Raw genomic sequence first — 10,945 nt, forward strand, 5'->3', positions numbered from 1 at the left:
TTTTGAGTTATTGTGGGACAAACAGACCGACTGCATTTTTATTGATCTTAATTGGAACGCACAATCCCAAAATCTCATTTTGAACTCTTCAAATATTGAAATTCATTTCCATATATTTCTAGCAATTTTCTCCCCGCGGTGTTTTCTTTAACAACGTATTGTATTGTTTTGATTCGATTTCGAAAGCATGACCAGGCCTGTCACATAAAATACATCAATCTTATAATAGCTAATTACTACAAGTTTATTGGCTGACTAATAGGAGCGGTGGTTTTGCTCTTGCGACGGGACACTAGTCCAAGTGTTCGTCGAATGGGAATGCGCGTGCCCGCCTGGCTCGTTGAGCATTCTGCTTTCTTTCCCTCCCCTGTTTCGGATCTGGAGAGATGGGCAGGCCCACGAGTAGGCAACGCACAAACTAGTCAAAACTCATTCGGTCTCTCACCCCCCCGACTGCGGACTGAAACAGAGTTTCATCGTCGTCTGCTTTTATAGTGCTTTCTTTAAGCACCGGGGCTTTAGTTTAAAAACAGAGCAGTGACACCTTTTGCCTCTGGGAAGAAAAGAGGGGGGAGAGTCTGGGTTTGAAAAGGTTTCCAAATTTCCTCCGCGAACGGCAGGAGAGGATTAAATGCTGGAGGACGGATTAAAGAAAAGTTTTTGTGAAGTTCTGTTGTGTTGCAGGACGGAGATAAGTGCATCAGATGCATTAGATGAACTGACTCCAGGCTCCTTTGTCTACGACTAATTTCTCTAATAAGAAGGAAAGGCTTCGGTCACTCTGTCCCCTGTTGCGCACTGCGAGCGGGACGCGTGCCTTGAGTTTGCGCCCTTGTCAAACGATCAAACGTTTAATTGACACCTGTTGCATCGAGACGCATCTTCGACCATTTTAGCGTTTAAATCGAGTGCTTTTCGCCGAACTGTTTTTAGAATGGGCAGCGCCGGACTGTTTGAGGAGTTCGCTCTTTAGTTCTCAAGCGCACGAAAGACAGAAAAACACGGAAAACTCAGGTGCCGAGCTGAATCTATCGGAGGTGGAATTGGTGCTTATCTTCTGAAGTAACTCCTACTTTGTGTGAGGTTCAAAAGAGTCAAAGAACATCCCGTAGAGCAGAACACCAGGTTCAAGTCTCAGGACTCCAGTTGTGGGACTTTAGAGGAACTTTGGAGACGTGCGCCGAACGGATAGATCGCGTGAGATCGGCAAACAAGTAAGAAGTTCAGTTTTTCTATCATATCTAAACGTTTGGAAAGCACGTTTGTGAATGAAGCCTTGCGCTTTTGCGCTCTGGTCAATGTCACCACATATACCTTCACAACGCGCATGAAAACTTTGTTCTTTACCGTGAAACGTGCAGACTTCCTAGAGAGTAAAACTTTTTTCCACATTATGCTTATTGAATGCATATTCTTGAATGCGTAACATTCAGGCTTTCATATGTACAACATGTATATCCAGTTAATCGTAGTTTTGTAAGGCTAAAAGTTCAATTAGTTTTCGAATAGTCAAGGTTACTTCGAGATACTAAAACTATTTAAAAACACTTGCCGGCCTTTAGTCTCAGCGCCGAGAGATGTGGGACACATCTTCTGAATTTAGTTTAATGTTAATTTAATGTATTTTATTCGTGCTCTTGTAATTGGTCAGGGCTAAAATATGATTGACAGTTTGTGAGTTTAGTGCGCCTTTTTAAAGTGTAAAGACGTCTGGAGTTTGAAAATATGTTTCGCGCATTAAAACGCGCCTCCTATATATTTCTTTTTCCACGTCTTCTTTAGGGCAGCACGTAGCCTATAGGTTTCTCTGAGATTTCGTCCAACGTATTTCTCTTCTGTGAAAGTTTGGATATAGGTCAACATCTCCAGAAAGTTGCGCTGCATGTGTCTCTTCATCTCAAAAGATTATTTTCCGTTACTTTTATGTGCAAATGCGGCCTGCACTGCTAACTTGTTAAATGCTTCTACTTTGTTTAATGTTGATGTAATTAAACTTGATTCAAATGAAACACTTCTCATAATATTTGCCAAAGTATCTCTGCATTTCTCAGTTTTTTAATGGAGTGCTTTGAGTGCTCTCTCATGCATTCACGTGTACCTCCGTTTTGTTTGATTATTATATTTCTTGTTTTATTGCTTCTCGGCACCGTTTGGATTTTTGTTTGTGTAATGTAAAGCTACCTTTTCCGTGCCTCCGGAACGATAAGACATGAAATTCTTGTCTGCCCATGACTCTGCCAAAATAGTTTCTAACCACAAAAATATAAACAGGTGTCGTTTAACCAAACACGTGAAGATTTAGATGCCGAAGAGCTTTTATCAACTGTGGAACAGACAGTGGGAAGCAATATCTTCTGTTGTGTGTATAAACGCTGGCTGAGGGTTTTATTTCATGTGTCGCCTGTTCATGTTTTGAGGTTAACTTGACTATTTCTGTCTCCCAGTGGCTGTGTATGCTAAGTTAGGATATTATGCATCTGTTTGTGTTTCACGTGACCTTTTCTGGTTTCAAGCGACTGTATACGTTCAGGTTTAATTGATATGGCGGTTGTGTTAAGTGTGAGTATAAAGTAAATCTCTCCGCTCCTCTGGTCATTCTCAAAGTAGTCTGTCCGTGAGATGTAATGTACAGTCGTGTGCACGTATATGCGTGACACAATGTCTTCTTTCTTGCTAACTCCTGCTTTCAGGCCTATTGAGTTTTCATCTGAGGTTAAGAGGGTCCACGGAAACCTGTGCTTTCATTGGCTAACCCCGGCGTTCAGTTGTCTTCCTGATGACAACCTTTTAAATAGTGCGATCCGGGTATTCCGAGAGCAGAGCTGATCTTCGGCTCGTCTTTCTGCAGACGGGCCTCCATGTTGCATCCGCGTACGAATTTGATCGTTTCCATTTGTTCTGCGGTCACGTGACGCTATTGAGCTTTTGTAGGCTCACTTGAAGATGAGCTTTGCATGGGGCTGTAAATATCCTAGAGGAAGCGTTTGTTGGGGGATTTTGTCCATTGTTAATTTGTTTAGAAAGAGAATGGCTATGTTTACCGCCGTTACCTTTGATCACGCCAAAAGCCCTCTTTTTTTCTCGAAGGGAACAGGGTCAGATCACGGATCAAGAACTGGCTGTTGAGCTTTCAGATGTTTTCAGCCCCGTTCATGCCTCAAACCAGGGTTTTCCCTTCTCGCGTCTCTCTTTAATACGTCTCTGTCTATTTTTCTCCGCTATCTGGAATGTGACGGGGGCAGTTGATTAAGACGTTGATTCATTTAATGAAATGTTTCAGTTCTGGGTTGGAATGAGAAGCTGCAGACACCAGTCGTGTTTTTGTGGCCAAGGCTCTGGGAAAACTCTCAAAAGCTGATTCGGAGAGATAAAACCGTCAACAGCCCACCTGCACAAGCCAACCTGCCTCTCTTGCCCGAGCACGCGCTTCACTTACACACACACACATACACATCTCCCATCATCCACACCACACACACTTCGCTTCTCTCTTTGTCATACACGCAAATATGAATATATCCTTTCACATTTCCCTCACAATGCAATGGGGTTCCCACAACACCATCAAATATAGGAATCAAAAACGATCCTGTCTCTGTTTTTGCTGTGTGGTTGTTCTTAGTTTTTTCTGATCACTATGACGCACATGCCACTTTCTCTCTCTTTCTGACAAGGCCTTAAAGTCCTTTGTTGGCTTTTGGGCTCTGCTTGAACGTGCTTTGTCTTTCGGTGACTGATAGGGGTGTAGTGGTGCCTATTGCCTGACCTGACCCAGACAGCTATTTCTTTTGGTGTTTACGAGTCAGATTTTTGCATTTATTTTTGTGCTATTTTTAAAGAATGGCTTAAATGATTCTGACATCATTTATTCACCTTCGTTTTAAAACATGTAAATGGCTATTTCTTCTGGGAAACACAAAATAAATTATTTTGAGAAATGTCTCATTTTTGTCTCAAATCGATGGGGGCCAATGTTGTGTGGTTTCCATCATTCTTCAAAATGTCGTCTTTTGCGTTCTGTAGAAAAAAGAGTCATACAGGTGTGAAAACACGAGGAACAATAAATGATGCAAGAATTGTATATTTTTGGGTGAACTATTGCAACAAAAATCATTTTTGACTCAACAAAACACTGACAGAAAATGACTTAGAGTGGAAATCAATGAGAACTGTTTAGATCAATTGCAATTTATTTTATTTTTATTGAATTTAAATATTGTTTGTTTGTTTTGTGCACATGCATATATTTGCTGTGCACCTAGTGATGGAGTCTACAAAGTGATGAATCATTGTCAGAGTCAGACGTCACATACAAATGTAAGTGAATCATTTGCTCTCTCAGTATTATAACAATACGTACAGAAGTTAATGCACCTGCTAGGAAATGATTTAAAAATCACAAAGAAATTTTGCTTACTCATCGCTCTTATTTTCTAAGCACTGGAGCGCCAGACTGCAGATGCTTTCTAGCTAGTAATCAGAGGGACGGCGTGACTTGTTTGGATTCTCAAAAGAAGCTCCAACACCTGGTGTGCGCTCTCTAAAATAGGCCACTATTTCAACACAGCCGTCAGATTGGGAGGCTGCGTTCATTGATTAAAGGTCCAGCATGTGAAGTGTTGTGAAATGTCTGGCCTCCTGCCATTCTCTCATTGAAGGGCACAGCGTATCGACGGCGTATCTGAGTGACAACAGGAGTGTCTGTAGGTTCATCACCTGGGCTGTGCATTTTGACATGCGTCAGCGTCTGTCAGTCACACGCACACTTGCATATTGGCGTCCTGTCCACACGCAAAGACGGCGATCGGCAAATGCGTCGGGCGCATCTCAAACAAATCATGAGGAATGCTAAAATTAGACAGCAAACAGATGTGTGGATGTGAAGCGCGGTCCATTAAGTGGTGAGGAACAGCTGTCTGATGCAATGCTGTCCTTTTTCCTTTATTTCCTTTCATTTGAAAGTCATTTAGCTTCAAAACATAACCGTTAACTTAACACAGACTGTAATAGATGGTTCATCGGACGTGACGTCTGACCCTGGGTTAACTTCCTGTCTGATTTTGTGGATCGGTCTGGCTAGTGGTAGTTTATAGCTTGATTACATTTTATTGTATTTATATACATTTTATAAAGCTATTGGGTCATGTAACCCCAAATAATACTGGCAAGACATACTTTTAACTTGTTAGCTAAGTAATTAACTTGTTATCTGTTTTGCTTATTTCGAGAAATAATCTTCAAGGATTATTTGCGGATTTATACCGGAAATTAAATTTGTGCCACAAAAGCACAAATGCGCCACAAAAGCACAAATGCGCAGTGACGCTTTCTCTCAATTCGCTCACACAGCACCATTAAAAATGTGATTTTCCACTTTGAGTTTTGCCACTAGGGCGGCGCCAGTATTGGACATTAGCACCTACCTGACTTTCAATTTCAGTCTTTATTAAGGATTACTTTTACACCAACGCAAGTTGCCGAGTGGTGGCAGAGCGTTTACGTCTGGCGTTCACATGAGATTTTCAGCCGTACAGCTTCATGCCCACATTTCACGAATAGTGAAAGTGTGCTCCCGTAAAAACAGTGGCGGTGAACGTTCCGGTAGAATAACACATACATTCTGTCACTCGGCCCCGTGATGTATTGTCAGTGCAGTATGGCGTCGACCCAGTGTAAACACAGCTGTATGTGACTTCTCTCGCCAGCTGTTAATTTGCGAGTGTGTGTTTGTGTTCACCTCTGGGTGTGAGGAGAAGATTCCCCATCGGCTCTTTAGCAGAATTAAGCGTTATTCCCCTACATTAATCAGTTGTGCCACAGGCTCGGTGCTTATGTGTATAAGATTTAGAGGGCTTTTCAGGAGAGGGGATAGATTTGGAAGATATAGTCTGTTATTACGGATATATGTGTGTGTGGCTGTGAAGTCCTGTTTAAGACTTAAAGCCTCGTGCTTGATAAAAGACGTGTAATGTATGTGAATCTCTCCCCCTCGCTGTTCGATAATGATGTGCAAAACAGGGTGTCTCGATGGGAAGTCGTGTGAGCGTGGCCCGGGCAGCAGGACGGGTTTGAAGCTCAGCAGGGTTTCTGAGAGCTGTTGAAGGCTGGAGGAATAGATGATGTCCATCGTTCAGCTGGTTTTAAGCCCTAAACGAACATGGAGCCAAACTTATGTTAGCAGAGTCTTAAGCATGCGAGTGCGTGTGTGTTCACATATATATCAACACCACACTTAGCGGGGATAGGCAATTATCGATCATGAAAACACGATTCTTGTCTACACTAGTTTTGTGTTTGGTGTTCTAGCCCACAGACAGAAACAATTCCATTCTATAGGTATGCTCATAAGATCTGCGGGGCACAGTTTCGCCTGCGAGCTTTATTTTATTAAAGCTGGTCTGTTGCAACACTTCATTGTGTAAGGCACTAAATAACACTCACCCTTTTTTTATTGTGGTTTAGTGTCAAATTAAAACAAGGAGTTATTGGTGTGAATACATAATAAAAAGAATAACTCATTTTAACATTTTATATTGATATTGTCCATTTTTAATTCATGCTTCACCCATAAATGAAAATTCTGTCATCTTGTGATCTCAAACATGTAGAAGACAAAAGCAGATATTTTCAAAAAAGGTTGGTAACCGAACAATGGTGGTACTCATTCACTTGCATTGGTTTAGTGTTCATACAATAAAAGTCTATGGGTACTATTGTTCATTTTTGGGTGAACTATTCCTTTAACTGGTATTCATTTATACGTAAAATGGGAATACATTTATGTGGAATGCACATATTGTTCTCTTTAATATGCATGTTGGGTTTGTATATCTAAAGCAAAAGACCGCAGGTTGGCTCTTCTTGCACTATATGAGCATTTCTGCAACACCAGACTTGACCTGCAGGCAGTTGCAATGTTTCATCATAAACTTTTGTTTCGGTGAATACCCTTCAGACGTGTATGTACTGTTTATAATAATAATGCTGTTTATCGTATGCATTTGTAGCCCATTAGGCCACTAGCAGAACGCCGGTAATAGACTGCTATAATAGCTGCGTAAATCCTGCTTGAGCCTACAAACACACACACACACTCACATATGGCCGCGCTTTCTCTGAAACACTCTCATTTTCTCCCCTCACATGTTTTCTTGTTCTCGCAGAAATTGCAACACAATTTCCCCACAGTTTAGCTTCACACACTCGCTAGACGAGAAAGTGACCCCGCTGCCCCGGTCCTCACAGCGCCTTTAATTGGTGCAATTAAAAGCTCTGAAATCTGGGAGATAATTGGCCGGGCCCACTTGAGCAAACAGGACTTCAATGGAGTCATTTAACGGTGCGATAGGGTGCGGATCTGGGGAGCCCTGGGAAGAGAGCTGACGGCGAGAGTGAGGGAAATGGGGTGTTTGGGTTAAAAGAGGGTTTCTCTTAAACAAGATTTTTGAGGGCAATTGGCGAGTAATCTGCCGCTCTGACCTGGTAACACCGAAACACAATGCATGTGTTATGGCTCCAGATGAGCATTTACTTAATGCAAAATATGCTAAATAAACGACAGGGAGACTGCATTTATTAGATATTGTTTACTAGAATAATTGAACTTGTTATATAAATCACCATGTTTTACCGTTTTTCTGTTTCTATTTTCCCGTGTTAAGCTGTTTTGGAAGAATGCAAATTGTGAAAAGCGCTATATAAATAAAATTGAATTGGAAATAGATATTTGAATGCATTTAAATGTCTTGTTGATAGTTCAATTGAATATATATATATATAATATGGTTTATTGAAGTCGGTTGTGTTGCCTTTGTCAGTAGTTTGACATTTTGCTTGCCAAATTATACACTTTTGCAAAGGCTTCCATAGACCTTTTTCAGCATATTCAGCAATATTTTTACAGTTCTTCTGTTTTTAAAAAACTTTTAGTTTTTGTCAAATGTTTTTGCAACTACAGTTGGGTTGTTTTAAGTAATAATGAAAAATATATGTATAGCTAACTAATACAATATAACACAAAAAACATGATAACATAATAAAAACATGATTTTTTGGATTCAGATAAATCAGTTTTTTCAAATGAACACTTTGTAAATATAGTTTCTCATTTATGTGATTTATGAAATTTAGCAAATGGCTTCATGATTTTTTTAGTCACGTTCAGGAGACGTACTGTTTTAACCGTAAACGCTTGTCGCGACAGGTTAGTTCCCGAATATTGCTACCTTTTTAATTTTACCTTTTATCCATGGCTTTCTATGACAGTCCGCTTGTTTAAACGTGACGTAATGTTGGCTCACCCGAAAAAGCCCTTTCTGTTCTTCAATATGGCTAATCCGAGTGTAAATAACTGTTGAAACAAACGCTTCTCAGACAACACGTGCAAAAAAGAAGATCCTGTGGATTTGAATGCTGAAATTCAAAGTACAGACACTGATAATGACGTCTATGGCTTGATAATGACAGTGCGCATGTTTAAACGTGACGTAATATTGGCACACCCGAAAAAGCCCATTCTGTTCTTCAATGTGGGTAATCCGAGTGTAAATAAAGACTGGATAAAAGGTTTCTCAGACAACACGTGCATTAGAGGAACCTGCGGTTTTGTGTGCCGATCTTCAGAGACCAGACACTGAATGGACTACATAATGGGAAAAGAGACCTGCGTGTGTCCGAGTCGTGGTGGGCTCTGAGGAGGAAGCAGGATGTTCGGAGGGACTTTGAACAGCAGCAGGTCTTTTGTTCGGCGTTTAGCGGGGGTTCCGTTTAAGACTGAGGCTTCCCACTCGGCTGCCGCAACATTATGGCTTTTATTAGAGTCCCCTCACACGCTCGCAGCCAGATTCACACACAGTTCCCAAGTGAAGCTTTTGTGGAATAAACCCCAAATGTGCCTGTCAGTTCCTTTTTGCTTGTCGGTAACCTGCTGACTGACGTGAGGTTTATCGTATGCTTTTACAATCTCTTTCTTTCATAGAGGAAAAGTTGAGACAAAATAGTGAAAACACAACTCGAGTATGTCGACACTGCTGTTTGTCCTTAATTTTTATATACATTGCTATTCTATGCTGGACAGACGGGGGTCCCATTAATCCAGAACCCGGCATGTGTAGCATTTGGGAGCAATTGTAATGTTTTGCATCAACACTTGCATCTCTCCTCCTCTCTTATTTTTACCACCTCTCTCCCAGCACCCATTCCTCTCTCTCCGAGTTGCATGATGAAAAGATGGAATCTAACCCTGCCATTAATGAGGATTAACGGGGCAGGGAATGTTTGTCAGAGAGCCAAGCAGATCAAAGATGCTGCTCAGCGGACCATGAACCTCTCCGAAACCCGTGATATCGAGAGTCTGCGGAGCAAAACAAACAACCGCCGGCAACACCCGGGACAGCGAGCCGGGTGTTGAAGCGCATCTTTACCATCTGACCCCGAATGACACAGCGGGGGCCGCTCTGCTCGTCCCGGGCCGGCCGGCTGTGTTGATCCATTGTAAATCACGCCTCTTTCAGCCAGCCAACCCAAACACGGCCTCTATGAATGGGACTCGCTGGACTGCCGGTGTGGTCCTCAATTTATTTGCCTCAACGTCCACTGAGGCTTTTTTAAAAACCCATTTAGAGCAGGCAGAGTCCTGGAAACAACGCTTTAAGCAAACACGCGGAACTGAAGCGGCACAGGAGACGCAACAGGTGCTTGTGTTGTGCGTCTGCTTGTGTGTGTGTGTGGGTGCGCAGCCGATTGTCAGAGCATGTTGGTCTGGAACAACATCGAGTTAAAGTTCCCTCGGTAGTGTTCTGCATTCCAGCAATGCTGTAATTATAGCGCTTGTTGTTTTTACCTGGCGAGGAGATGGATGTTTAGATAGATGGTGAAAAAGAAGAAAATTGAGAAAGTCCATAGGGCCGGCTGGTGTTGAACTATTCTGCTATACCATTTATAATGCTGTGGATATATGTGTGTGACTATTTGTGAGCAGAACTGCTTTAGGTTATTTACACAGAAGTGCGACAAAGAAACGCTGCGTAATGCGGAAATACAAAACGGGATGTGTCGCAAACAAGTCAAGACAAGGAAGAACTTGTTATTAAAGGCTGCAATGTGAAACGTTGCAACTTGCAGCAATAATATAGCATTCAATTGTGTGAATGATGTGCGGTTACAGGTGTGTGTGTTGGCTATTGTTCAGTCAAAACCATGTGTTTCATAACATTAGATGAACTGTCTCCTGTGTCAACTAGCTTCTTGCACTGATAACAGACTTTTATTCCTTTGTCGTGAATAATTCATCATATAATCCATCACACAGCAAATCAAAGAACTCAAATTTGATGATGTCATTTCTATTTGTATAGTGAACTGAATATCACAAACGGAGGAGGCATTGCATCATAGGTGTTTGAAATAAAATAGAAACAATTCTTATTAAATTTATCGAATAATTTAGTTCTAAGCATGATCATAAGATTTGGTCACATGCTCCACAGGTATAGACACAGTAACCATATAAGAAAAGGACTTAAAAAGTGTCAAAAGAGTTTTATTAACAGAAAGAGAGAACATTGAACGACAGTTGGTGTATAGATAGATGGACAGATCTGTCATATGAGGGGCGATGCCCGTGGTAGCTCAACTACTGTAAGTGCCCTGAAGGGTTTTTCAGTCTAGTGATGATGTTAACATCTGTTTTCAAACTTTGATAAAATCAAGAATTCTTATTGATTTGCGTTTTTATAAAGCAATGGATGACCTTTCTCCTTTTGATCTGATACGGTGCTTTGTGTGCAGTATGTGAAGGTGAATTTATTTTTTCTTTGTGATTTTTAATATTGTTTCTTGTTGCCTGTGTTACTTCGGAGGAGCAATTTTGATAAAAGTGTATTCATTCATTATTAATAAAGTTTCTTTCAAAATTCTAACTCTCTCTGTCTCTCTCTGTCTCTCT

The 10,945-nt window shown here is 41.2% G+C and overlaps 1 protein-coding gene across 1 annotated transcript in view; it reads left to right on the forward strand.

Annotated features, from left to right (window-relative positions):
• Window positions 1-364: 364 nt before the first annotated feature.
• wnt5b (wingless-type MMTV integration site family, member 5b) overlaps window positions 365-10,945 on the forward strand; it is a 58,477-nt gene continuing 47,896 nt past the window's right edge. Inside the window, exon 1 of the mRNA XM_079453946.1 lies at window positions 365-1,214. The gene's annotated coding sequence lies outside the window, so the exon portion shown is untranslated. The remainder of the gene's footprint in view (window positions 1,215-10,945) is intronic.

Source organism: Barbatula barbatula, assembly GCF_947034865.1.
Source record: "Barbatula barbatula genome assembly, chromosome: 4".
Taxonomy (NCBI): Eukaryota; Metazoa; Chordata; class Actinopteri; order Cypriniformes; family Nemacheilidae; genus Barbatula; species Barbatula barbatula.